Source organism: Sinocyclocheilus rhinocerous, unplaced genomic scaffold (assembly GCF_001515625.1).
Source record: "Sinocyclocheilus rhinocerous isolate Xijiao unplaced genomic scaffold, SAMN03320098_v1.1 scaffold904, whole genome shotgun sequence".
NCBI classification, from domain to species: domain Eukaryota; kingdom Metazoa; phylum Chordata; class Actinopteri; order Cypriniformes; family Cyprinidae; genus Sinocyclocheilus; species Sinocyclocheilus rhinocerous.
The window spans coordinates 404,511-418,864 of NW_015658509.1; the positions used below are offsets into that span (position 1 = coordinate 404,511).

General features: G+C 36.6%; 1 protein-coding gene across 1 annotated transcript in view; it reads right to left on the bottom strand.

Annotated features, from left to right (window-relative positions):
- Window positions 1-10,707, bottom strand: part of LOC107722287 (leucine-rich repeat and fibronectin type III domain-containing protein 1-like protein) — a 159,726-nt gene extending 149,019 nt beyond the window's left edge. Inside the window, exon 1 of the mRNA XM_016530580.1 lies at window positions 10,587-10,707. The gene's annotated coding sequence lies outside the window, so the exon portion shown is untranslated. The remainder of the gene's footprint in view (window positions 1-10,586) is intronic.
- Window positions 10,708-14,354: the final 3,647 nt, after the last annotated feature.

Genomic DNA, 14,354 nt, shown 5'->3' on the forward strand with positions numbered 1-14,354 from the left:
TTGTAAGATTGATATATATATATATATATATATATATATATATATATATATATCCGCTAGGAATTGTTTTTTATTTTGGCAATTACTTTTTATTTTGCTGTTTAACGTGATTAACAGGTTTTTTTTAATTAAAAATAATAATAATAATAATCCTCTATTCTGCATCTGTGTGTTTTGGGTGGTAAAATATGTGTAATCCAGGGGCTTGGTTCAGTTGATCTTGATACTAATGTCTAAACAGAATTAGTTGTATTCCTTACAGCAGCGTCTATCAGGATTTTTACTGATTTCCTCTGTCGCCAGAGTTCATTAGGTCTGTAACAGAGAAGTCAAAGGCAGACGCTAAACATTTGCCAAGACCAATCCGCTTACAAGAGATTTCAGCACTCGCTGACTCGCATGACTTATGAAATGTTGCGGGAAATCGTTCTTTTGTAAAGACTCGAGACATTGTATTAGCGATAAAAGAGTTCCCGCTTCTCTGAAAAGTGGATGATCTAATGTCAAAAGAAGAAATACAAAGTCTGGATCATAAATAATAACAATGATAGCTTGAAATTGAAGCACAATACCAAATTTAAACTGCCCAGCTGGGAAAAAAATGAATTCTGTTAATGCAATAGCTATTCACTACATGCTCAGAATAGGAAGGCAGTCATGGATGAGCACCACCGTAAGCAATTGCATTTACTCTCCTTTAATAACCGAGAGCCGATGCAATCGCTATAATGACTGTATGAATATGTTATTCATTTGCACAAACTAGAAATCATATTTCTCTCAGTATAGGCAATAACAGAGTAAGGCTACATCTACACTAATCCAGATGCAGATGAAAACACATTTCTCTTGACCTTCCTTCCAGACCGAGACATTGTTTTTCTCTCTTCGAAAACAGAGATTTTGAAAATGTTCTCACAAGTGGATAAATCTAAATACTGCAAATATGGTTCACTGCAACAAAAATAAAAGTAAACTGCCTACCGCAAATTTTAGTAAATTTCATTTTTTAACACCAAAAAAGTGGGTTTGAGTAAATCTGGCCCTAAATCTGGTTTTCTAATGTATCGAAATTAAATGAGTTTATGATTACAACAAGACAAAAATACCTGCTAATGGGGCAAGAAAAATAATCATGGGGGAAAAAAGCTTAATTCAAAGGGAAATCAGGATTATTTTTATTGTCCCACTGGCAGATATTTTTTCTTGTTAAAACAAAATGAGCAAAAACTGAGCAAAGACTTAATCAGACTAACAAAATATATTAAGTAAATGTATCTTGGTTTAAGAATGCTTAATATTTTGTCTTGTTTTCCAGTACAAATATATAATATATAATAAGTAAAAAACAATATATATATATATATATTTTTTTGCAGTGAAATGCATTGTAGTGTGGACTGTGAAAAAATGTAAAAATGATGACGCATGTTTTGTCTTGCAATGCATATTGTACCAATTGATATCTAGGTTTATATCTGTATGCCCTGTTGTGTGCTATTCACTTTCACAAGCTAAATAAATGTTACTTTTTACAATCTTCATATTACATTCTTGCAAAGATTTTGCAGATTCTGCAGCAAAACATGATGACAGTTGCATTTTATTCCTGTTTTTCTAATAAAAAGGTTGTGCCAGAAGACTAGCGTGAGAATATTATTATATCTAGTCTCTTGGTATCATCTCAGTGATATTAACTTATGTTGTTTTTTTTTTCATGCACAGTAAGATGACTTTAGCATTTTCCGACATTTTAATGTGGACGAGTAACTTTTGGAAATTACTTGGAAAAAGCTAGTGTGGCTGGCGAGCGTTTTGAAATGAAAACACCATTTTTTTTAAGAAACTGAACATTATTTACAACATCCTTAACACGCTTAGGACTCTCAAAGTGCCGGTAGCCACTGACTCGCATTATGTGAATCACCAAGAGTCAAGGACCACAGATTCAGCTAAGAATCTTCTTTGCTGTTCTACTACTGAAGAAAAAAAGTCACCTACATTTTGGATGGCCTGAGAGAAAGTAAATTAACAGCCGGTGTTTGAAAAAGTTAATTTTAAAAGTAATGCATTACAATATTGCGTTACTCCCTAAAAAAGTGACTAATTATTAAGTTACTTAGTTACTTGTAATGCGTTACCAACAACACTGTTAACAGCAAATTTTAATTTGTGGGTGAACTATCCCTTTAATGCAAACGTAGCCTAAACCTATAGCCTGTTATTTACAATGCTGTGACTATAACATTGATTTCAGCATGAGAGAGATGCTCATAGAAAGCCTTAAACCAGTAACTCTACATGTGCACTGTGGGAATGTTGTCCTCTGTGCAGGACGCAGCTCAAACACGGCCAGGTCAGGTTAAGTAGGTCCATTAACTCAACCCGGCATCGAAAAGACACTTTCACCTTGGCCAGAGAGTATTGAAGAGCAATGAAGCCATGAGGAGCACGCTATTAGCTACTTGTAATGAGCCGAAACAATATCAGTCTATTTGACACACACACACACACACACATACACACAAACAATGAGTAAGTAAGAAATCTGTAAATTAAAGCCCTCATTGATGCATTTTTAAATAGTCTTCAAACATTAATACTTAACCGCACATGTCCACATACAAATTACCTTGTCACCTAATAACCATCTGTGTTGCCTAATAGCTTTAATAATCAAATGGTTGTAAAGCAGCCATACAAATCATCCAGCGTAACAGCGTCTCATTCTCATGTAAATCTGTTTTCAATACTTGCCGTACTTGCAGGATCTCTTTTATTTCACAGATCAACTTCATGTTAGACACAAAAAGCTGCTTGCATTTTTCTTCATTCTTAAAGGGATAGTTCACCCAGAAATGAAAACTGTCATCATTTTGTCACCCTCAACTTGTTCCAAACCTGTTTGAGTTTCTTTCTTCTGCTGAACATAAAAGAAGATGTTCTAAAGAATGCTGGTAATCAAACAGTTTCTGGTCCCCATTGACTTCCACAGTATTTTTGTATTATTTTTTTTTTCTATAATATGGAAGTGAATGGGGACCAACAAGGGTTTGGTTACCAACATTCTTCAAAACATCATCCTTGATGGTGACTAAATGATGGCAGAATTTGTATTTTATTTAATTTTTTTAGGTCAAGTATCGGTTTAAGACTAATTAGTAACTTCTATTTAATGGTTTACTCTATTATAGCTTGTGTATAAATCAGATATCTGTCTTTTCTTGGGCTCCTTTTAAAAAACAACAACCTTTTCTGACTCATGTAAGCGCAAAAAGACTATGGTAGTCTGTCGATAATCTAAATATCATCATCATGACCGCGGCTGTTGTCATAGTTACCACATCATCATCAATTATCATCATACAAGCCATTGCATTGTATCTGGCATCATCAGTCATATAAAGCCCATGCTTTCTGTTCATTTCCCGACAGCCTTCCCTGCTGAATGATTTTATTTAATTTTTTTAGGTCAGCTATCGGTTTAAGACTCATTAGTAACTTCTATTTAATGGTTTACTCTATTATAGTTTGTGTATAAATAAGATATCTGTCTTTTCTTGGGCTCCTTTTAAAAAACAACAATCTTTTCTGACTCATATAAGCGCAAAAAGACTATGGTAGTCTGTCGATAATCTAAATATCATCATCATGACCGCGGCTGTTGTCATAGTTACCACATCATCATCAATTATCATCATACAAGCCATTGCATTGTATCTGGCATCATCAGTCATATAAAGCCCATGCTTTCTGTTCATTTCCCGACAGCCTTCCCTGCTGAATGATTTTGAATTTGTAAATATGAGTCACATCTGATAGACTAGAGCAAACGCAGATGAAATTAACTGTCTTATGTTGTATGGAGGAGAACGAATTGCTAAGCAGCAGAGAATGACAAGTGCAAGCGGCCGACAGCAGCTCTCATGCAGTGTTTGGGTCACAGGTAAAGAAGGCCAAAGAGAGGCAGCCGTTACCATCCATTAGCCATTGGACGTGTTCCCGCACTGACACGGGAAGTGAGGTAATCAAATGCTGAGAAGAAGATTGACCGGCTATTTTCGGCAAACCTTCCTGCCGGAAGAGGCTTTTGCAGCACGTTGTGTTTGGTGGAATCCAAGTCCATTACAAACATTACAAATGAGCTGCACATCTTTGACTAAAATGGGTTTCTGCAGGTTTTCTGAAGGTCAATTTAAGGCTCTTTAAACACCTTTTTAAGACCAAGTGAAGAAAATTCAAGGACTAAATCAAAGGGAACACAATACTTCAATATGTTCTCTAAAATAACTTTTACAGTACCTTCTGATCACACTGCAAATAAGTTTATGTCATCCCATAAGCCTTACGAATTCCTTGTGTGTGTAAACACACTTGGCAATAAAGCTCTTTCTGATTCTGATTTATGATAAGCTTAAACATTGCAATCATTCATATACTGTAAATACGTTCATGAGTGTTTTAGAGTGTAAACATGATGGCTGCATTTCCAAAGCAAAGTGTAGCACGATGCATTAATAAACATCCCTCTGTCATCAACAATCAGGCCAAGTACATCACCATTATTTTTCAACCATGATTCATGTCAACAGGAGGTGAAGGAATCATGTATATACGCACTGAGCATAACCAGGTACAACTGATTTACTGATGCACCGAGTGAAATGAGATGTTCGGCAGTGAGAACAGATATATTCCATTAGGCCTGTGTCACTTTTGTTTTGCATTGCATAGCAAGTTTGACCTTTCATTTTCTTGTTTACTACTATCATCCCACACATGCATTGTGTTCTGTAATAACTCAATGATGTGTATGAATAATACAGACATTATGGCAAATTCTCTGCATTATTAAATACATACGGAGCAAACTGTGGCGGTGAGTAAATATTTCTGTGGAAGAACCAATCGTATCCATTCATGCAGTAACGCTCATGAAGATATTCATGTGTTGTTGTTTGCTTCGCCTCTGTATGCAGATTTCAGAACATTAACTTCAAACACGTCATTATATTTTAATAAACGAGCTAAATGAGGATATCTTGTTAGAGCGTGGACAAATCTTGCATGGCTTTGCTTTATGTTTTCAGATTTCAGAAGTGGACAGACAATGATAAACTCACCGCAGACTACTAATACAGGGAGAAGAAACATACTGTAAAGCAAAGAAATGCACACTTAATGTAAACATGTCTTTGTAATGTTTTTCAATAAAAAAAAATAATGTAACCAATAAATAAATTAAGTAAAACAAAAACAGTATAGTAATTGGTTGCCTTGCCATATAGTGGAAACATCATTTAACTGTAGAATACAGACAATTGTACTGTAAAATATGGGTAAAAATTATGTATTTCTTAGGTTAAAAAAGCCATTGTTCATGGAAATGTAAATTTGGAAGACTTTCACCATTTTGCCATCTAAAGTCTTTTGAACTTGTAAATAAAACAAAGATTATTGGAGTACAAGAAAAAAAAATCTGTCTTTCTGCTTTCATGTTTAATTCAATGCATTGCTTATTTCTTTGTAATTATTATATCCAAATCAGATTGTAGTACTTCACAGCGGTTAATATCTTAACATATTAACACATAATGAAATGTACTGTAAAGTCATCCCATAATCAACATCACAATCATTCATATACTGTAAAAAAAAAAAAAAAAAGATTTTCTTGCTTAGTATTTTTCTCGTTTTCTAGCATAAATATTTAAACATTCTTGAATCAAGATGAATTCACTTGAGCAAAATGAATTAAGGTATTAAGTCTTGTTTTATTGTTTATATATATATAAAAAAAAAAAAAAAGTTTTTCCTTTGAATTGAGATTATTTGTCTTACCACGTTAGCAGATTTTTTTTCTTGTTTTATGCAAAAAATAACACTTTATTTCTTTATTTATTTATTTTTCAGAAAACAAGGACATTCATATCTCAATATCTTAATACCTGAACTCATTTTGCTTCTCAAATAATTGTATATTGATTTAAGATTGTTTAGGTAATTGTAATGGAAAACAAGACAAAAATAATAAGTAAGAAACAGGAGTTTTTATTGTTTTCCCTCATTGTTCTCAACTCCTTTACAGTTTAAACATATCTGTTTAAATGCACAAAACATGAACGTTTCCACCCCTTTTACACATGCTTGACTGTTTACAAGAGCTCTATTTTTTGCCTGCTTGCCAACACCCAACCCTGTGTACTGTTCACACAACAGTGATTGAGATAATTGGTTGGTGTTTAGCTGAGCAGACATTCGAAGACAACCACCCTTTCTTCCTTCCCTCTGCTATGCCTTGCGATGCACTGGCATTACACACAGTATGTGTTCCACCGACAGGCATTAGCTATTAGTGCTCACCATTCCCAGAGTCTCTCGCAGAGTGCTGAGTAAGAGAGCACTGTTTACACTGCAGATGCATGAAAAAAATGATCAGCAGAAGAAAGAGCGCGAGGACAGGAGGGGAGTCTCCCCAGGCAGAGTAAATGCAAGACGAGAGGTATATTGTGGAATAAGTACACGATGTCAAAGCAGGAGAGGAGAGAATTAATGGATGGATGGATGGACTGTAAGTAGCACGTTTCACTGTACGCCCAGAAACCTTTTATATCATAGCAGGGATGCCAAAAATACCACTATTATTACTTCAATGCTAAAGTACAAAATATAGCAGTACCATGCATTTACTGCCTCGTGGTAATGTGGCTGCAAATGCACATCTTGCTCAAAAAGCCCATTTTAAGACAAAAAAGTAAAAAGTAAATAAATATTTAAATATTTCAAAAAGCTTGGTCACTGTACGAGCAGCACCTTCACAATGAGGCACAATGTTGCTTTCCAGAACCTTCACTCTCTCTGCTCCTCTCTGGTGAAATGTGCTTCTAACTGTTGAGACCAGCACAACTTTCAAGAAGCAACTGAAGACAGAACTTAACTTTTCTGACAGAACTCCACATCCCTAAACTAATACTACAAATATTGTTGGGTCTGTGACGAAGTCAACCCAGGCTCATTGAAAATACATGATTGTGCTGTGCAACACAATATTACGAAACAAACTGCACGTTTTGAGGCAGTTTCAAAGTTAAATGTCCAGTGAGTGGCGCTAAAATACACGTTCAATACGTAACTGACACATTTTTATTATGTTAGTGCAGGCACGTATTGCTACATTTTTATTACAATGTGCTTCTAACTGTTGAGACCAGCACAACTTTCAAGAAGCAACTGAAGACAGAACTTAACTTTTCTGACAGAACTCCACATCCCTAAACTAATACTACAAATATTGTTGGGTCTGTGACGAATTCAACCCAGGCTCATACATGATTGTGCTGTGCAACACAATATTACGTAACAAACTGCACGTTTTGAGGCAGTTTCAAAGTTAAATGTCCAGTGAGTGGCGCTAAAATACACGTTCAATACGTAACTGACACATTTTTATTATGTTAGTGCAGGCACGTATTGCTACATTTTTATTACCTACCCAATAGTGTTAATGAATGGAAAAGTGATATAAAAACGCATTTGCTGTTGCGCTTTTATAATCCTTATATGCAGGTTTGAGCTGTTTTGTCAAACTGTAGTTTCACAGGATTTGTACGGAGCTCTTCAACTCACAAGTGCAACACCGTATCGGGTGCGCTAGCGAGCAAACCTACTGCGTTAGAAAACCCGCACATATAAAGTTGTGTATGTGACGATAACATTCAAAAGTATCAGTTTTCAAATCTCGCAGAATGTTAAAATCATTTTGAAGTCAGAAAATAATACTCTGCAAGTAATTCGGCTTTCTTAATGGAAACTCTGGCCCTGTAAATCACAATTTGCGTGAAAAGGAATAAAATTGTCGCATAAATGTAAACGTAATCTGTTAATATTTATGTCATTAAATTAATATAAATCATATAATTTATATAATAGTAATATATTTTTTATTATGAAAAAAAAATTATATATATATATATATATGTATATATATATATCACTTTTTAATAATAATAATACTACAAGAAGAAAAATAAAGAAAACAAAAAAATTAAGTCAATTTTTCGAATGAATCAACTGCAGCAATCAGCACAGTTCCAGCTGAAATAAATCTGCTATTTGGTGGGAGGGGATATAAATAACATCCAAATGATGCAAGATTAGCAGATAACTATGGCCAAAGAGTCAAATAATGGCAAGTGTGGTCTGAACACCATGAATAACATCCTTGCACTTCAGGAAAAGTTAGAGATGAAAGAATCAAGAGTGATTGTAACTAGCGGTGAGATAAAAAATAAAAATAAAAAATAACAATAAAGCCAAACAGAGAGGAAGGCTGATATGCAATGACATCAGACTGCTGTATATATTAGGGCCTTTCGCACCGCTTTAGTTCCAGAACTAAATGTACAGCACTAAAGTACTGGGACGATTTTGCGCGAACTATTTCCCAGTACCATTTAAACGGTTGCATTCGCACCGAGAGTGTGTACGAAGAAGTGACGTAAGCCGGTCGACAGCGACGTCATTTGTGCGCGGCGTTCAACAACAGAAACAAAGAACAACAGCATTAACAACAGGAGGATGGAGGACGCTGTGATCGAAGCTGTGTTTTTGTTGCCTCTCGCGGGTTTCACAATAATGGACATGGAAAGTCGACGTATACGTAAAGCGATTGAAAGAACGGAAAGGAGGACTAAGAATCTCCAACGACAACTGGCAGTGCTACATTTGCTACAAGTGCCTGCACTTCAGCGTCCGTCCATCTATCGCTGTTCTCCATACTTGCGAAATAAGTTGACACAATGTTTACAGTATGTTTACACGGCGTTTTAAATCATGGCGGGTGAGGGCGTTTTCATACGCGTTTGACCAATCAATGTCTACTTACGTCACGATTAGAACCAGTTGTGCTGGTTAGACCCTGCTCCGGAGTAGGAGCTAATTTGGTTCTCGAAAAAGGCAGTCCGGTACTAAAATCGCACCCAGTTCCGGCGGTGCGAAAACGCCAAAAAGTGGGTAGTTCCACAATTAGTTCTGGTACTATGAAAAGGTTCCCGCAGTGCGAAAGGCCCTATAGAGAAACTCTCATGGTGCATTTGTTTGACAGGACAAGGGATGTTTAGACAAAATATGGGTGCCAAGGACAGCGATTCAGCATGATTATTTTTAACAACTAAGTTGTTAAGTAACATTGTGTACTATCAACAACACTTTGTCATTGACCCACATCAAATCCACATCCTTCCCGATCCTGTAGTTACCCAGCAGCACACACACTCAAGCAGGCCAAGAGTACGGGTGGTGGTGTAAACAGGATTGCAGGATGGCACCAGGCAGAACAGAGGCATGAGAGAGGGCTTGCTTTGCCTCAGGGTTGCCAGATTCAGAGTAATAGACTCCCACTCACTAATTCCCAGAGAGCTGACAGAGTGGCCATGTCTCAACAACAGCACTGAAAATGTGCAGAAAGCACACATTCATCGATCACCTTTTTTCAAGAACCAGATTTAACCAAGCTGCCAGAAGCAAGGCCGTCAATTGTAATATGTGCTGACATGTTCGTACAAAACTTATCTTGATGAGAATAAAGCATATTTTAACCAAAGACTCTTAGTCATGATGAAGCAGATGCCAGCAAAGTTTTGTCCAACAAAGTATATAAAGTGGTGTCAACCAGGGATGTCTGTATAATATAGAATTAGCTGAGCTTCTTCTCTGATCTCAAATAATGCTAATGTATCTAAGATAAAAACGTGGGTGGATGGTTTAATTGAAACCCTTTCATGAATTTCAATTGAAAGCATTATTATTTACCTCTAAAAAATTAATATTGCTACATTAGAAGCTATTTGTACCTGACCTATAACCCTTAAAAGTACTTTTGTTGGTGTAACAGAATGCAGTCACAATGACTGAGAGTGTATAAAAATAAATATCTAAATCAAACTAAAAAAATGCATATGGATTTCACAGCCTCAGGCTTGGGAAGACTTTCCCTCGCGTCTCTAGCAGCATCGGGTGCTGTCCGTGGTCCTGAAAACGGCTCGTTCACTTCAAACTCTTCCCTTTTTCATTACAGTGCGAGAATTCACTCGGAATCTGAAGCGAAAACACTTCATAAACTAATCGTCTGAGCGAAAATCACATTATAAAAAAAGATTTTAAACAGTGTAACGAGCGTTCATAACGCCAGATCATTTTCCTTGCACGCACCAGATCGATGTGATCGATCGCAAACTCTTCTCTTTTTCATTACAGTACGAGAATTCACTCGGAATCTGAAGCGAAAACACTTAATAAACTAATCGTCTGAGCGAAAATCACATTATAAAAAAAGATTTTAAACAGTGTAACGAGCGTTCATACCGCCAGATCATTTTCCTTGCACGCACCAGATCGATGTGATCGATCGAACAGCCTCTCATTTTTCTCGCATGCATCGATAAAAGACATACCAAGCACATCTCTCATCCATTACCCGCTGAAAAGGTCACGGATACACTGAACCAAAGTCTTGCGTGTGACAATGCCCCATTTAGACCGCGCGCCCACATACAGTGCCCTTTATATGGAAGGTTTGGAGAGCCTACCTTGTTTTTCGACCTCAGCCTCAGCTTAACTTTGCTCTTCAGACGGGTCCGACGGATCCTATAGCCCTCCGAGTGCGCGCACGAACTCTCGGACGAGTTGACAGCCGAATATCATCGCCTAAGCAGCGGGTGCGATCACAATAGCGCTACGAGAGTGTTTTCCCCGGCTGCTGTCGAGCTCTGATGCATCGCCGTCGTTCTCCTGAACGGCTCATTTATTACGCACGATGTCCTTGACAAGTATCCACATCACACCGAAGCACTGAAACGGCAACCAGTCCTCCATATACGCGCAAACATAGTTGTTCTGCACAAATTGATCAAAGTCACCTAATCCACGCGATCACTGGAAGTCCTCGCCTGTACTCCAGTATATCCAAACATTATCCCAAGTCATGCGCAACCGCCCACCGATGAATTATTCCCGTTCGTCGGGTGAAAGACACTCCGATGAGAGAAGACGTCTGTTGAGCTGCGTGCGTTGTAACTGAAGCGCTGTCGGAGAGGACGCAGCGTTTCTGCAGTTCAGCCGCCGGTAAATGGGAGTGGTGAGGAGAAACGCGCTCCCACAGCCCACGCCGCAGACACGCCTCGCGCTGCCCACCGACCAGCACACGGGAGATTCGCTATCTTGACATGTTGCACTAATTCAAATGTTCTTGAGATGCTTCAACAGTGTTGAAGCAGGCATGAGGTGAATTTCAGAGAGAGAGAGAAAGAAAGAGAGAGAGAGAGAGAGTGTGTGTGTGTGTGTGTGTGTGTGTCAAGTGTACCCACGAGGATAGTAAAAACTGAAATCAGCTACACTGAGCAGCTTAATAAACATACTAAATAATGTTTCAACAAAAGTTTCGGGTTGCTGTGAGGGTTGGATTTAGCAACTATCATTTGATCTGTATGAAACAGCAGAAGTCAATGGAAAGTACCCGCATGATGGTGTGTGTGTGTGTGTGTGTGTGTGTGCAGGGGAGGGTCTGTGCGCTCTGGAGGTGATCGTGCATTTAAATTATACAATACGTGAACGGAATGGATGTTTCAATTGTAAAACGGGCTGGGAATTCTCATTCCTGGCCTTTGGTGAAGGGATGCTGAAAGTGTGGTGCTCATGTATAAAATATGAAGAAATTGTCTGTACACATTCGTGCTGGCGTTTTACTGTAATTTGTTTAACTGTATTTGTTGATAGTTTTTTTAATTGTTGTAATTGTAGCCTATTTTTGCTGGGGTCAAATAGATCCATTGTAAAATAAAATAAAACAAATAAAAATAGTATACATACATACATGTGTGTGTGTGTGTGTGTAATTATCTGTCATCTGTGCTGATACATAGCCATATCGCACAGCTACGAGTGTGATATTGCGTTTATACATAAGAAAAACAACGGGCGTCTTTAAAAACTCACTTGTGTGCGGAACTACTTCCTTCCGCCACAGATTCAAATCTCAGTTTGACAATTTAACAGTTCAGCTCAAGATCCGTTACTAAATCAAAAACGTCACTTTAGAACTTTAGTAACGAAGGAACGTTGAGTCGCTTCATTGAAAGCTTATTGTATCACCGTATTAAAAGCTCACTGTATTATGAGAGAGAGATGGACTGAGCGAGTGTGATTACCTGCATCTGATACAGCATTCATTCTTCAGCTCAATCTCATATTCACAATAAAACATTAGTTTGAATGTCCGCTGAGGAAAGCGATATCTTTGTCGTACTGTCCTTTCATCTGTTAAAGGTGATTTCTGATGACAGCACTGCTCACTGCATTTATTAACTGCGTTTTACAAGCTGTTATTAAAAGTAAAAATAACTTCCATTTTAGTCTCTTTCAATATAAAAGTCTTTACTTCTGACTCGTAAAACAGTCTCTTGTCGCCATCTAATGGCTGAATAATGAAATTAAAATCACTATCACGAACACACACACATACAACTGTTTCCCAATACTAAATACTACTATTATTTATATAAAATATTATTTATTGAATAATACTATTTATTAAACAACAACAACAGCCATCATAAAATGTGATAGGCAATTCAGTCAAAAGCAAAAAGGCAGCGCTCTGATATAAAGCATTGAGGTTACAGTATATAAAATATAACGTGATGAGATTTTGTCCTCAGCCAAAACTATTTGCTCTGGAACAAATAATAGATTAATAATAAGACCAAAGACTACCCGTTAGATTTGCCCAAAACGAATTGGTAGCACTTTAGAATAGGGAACACTTATTCACTATTAACTATGTCTTTTCCCTCAATAAACTCCTAATTTGCTGCTTGTTAATAGTTAGTAAGGTAGTTGGTAAATTTAGGTATTGGGTAGGATTAGGGATGTAGAATAAGGTCATGTAGATTAAGGCATTAATGTGTGCTTAATTAGTACTAATAAATGGCTAATATTCTAGTAATATGCATGCTAAAAAGCAACTAGTTAAGAGACCCTAAATAAAGTGTTACCAACAAATTATACCTCATGTTTAACCACTATAGAGACATCAGAGTCAGCGGCAAATTCCAGCAGATCTGACCGAGGTGAGGCTGCTCTCGGCGGGTTCATGAGCGCTGAACGGCCGCTGACGCCCTGGAGCTCATATCTCCGAAAACGTTGAAGCAAAATTTCAAATAAATATTATCTTTATTAACAAACCGCATATCTGAAGTCTAAACAAGTACATTCTAGCCTTAAACAACCTCTTAAAACTACATTCCGTGACACAAAAATAGTTTTTTTTTTTATTATTATAGTGGATTTGGGCGTCTGCTGTGACACTCTGTGAGAAATACAGGAGAAATGAGAAATACAGGAAGTGGAGAGATACAAAGAGTGAAAGGGTTGGAGTTCTGTTATCACTAGAATATTGCACTCTTATCAGCCAATCGGAAATAACTGTTGAATTAATATATACAGTGTGTGTGTGTATATATATATATATATATATATATATATATACACACATTTTATTTCTAAATAAACAAGTGAATTAATGAAAGAATGAAGACAAAAACAAACAACAATAAACAACATTCAGGTCAAATAAAATAACAAACAAATAAACCCACCCACATTCGTCCAGTTTTAGTTAGAATAGTCAGGTTAAATTAAATAAAACAATATAATAATGATGATAGATAGATAGATAGATAGATAGATAGATAATCTAAAACAACAATACATTAAATTAATATATAAATGAATAAATAACCCCAAATTAATCAAAAATATGTTGAGTAAGAAGATATACAAAATAAAAATTAATAATAATAATAATAATTTTACTAATGCCTGTGCTAATGTTACAGTACAGAGTATAAATGGCACAGCACACAAAAAAAATATTCATTTCAGAAGACAAGATATTGAGAAAGTAACACTGATTAACCCTTTCACTCCATATGACTAGTAAGTCAAATCTCAAATAACTGCCCTGATGACTTGTGTTCTACCCGCTTAAATGATAGAAGTACTTGTGCTGTCCAATCTATAAAGACTGTGTCTGTTCCCCGAATAGTGAGGTCAAAATATAAATTTAATGCAGGATCTAGAAAAAATCTTATCGTGATTAAACCAGAAAAATGTAAAATAAATAAACAAAAACGATTTTTAAAGTTTGGGCTCCTAAACATTAGACCACTCGCAACCAAAGCAGTTATCAGTGGTGGACGAAGTACACAAATCAAGTGCTTGAGTAAAAGTACAGATACGTATAATAAAATATTACTCCAGTAAAAGTAAAAGTACTCCTTTTTCAATTTTACTCGAGT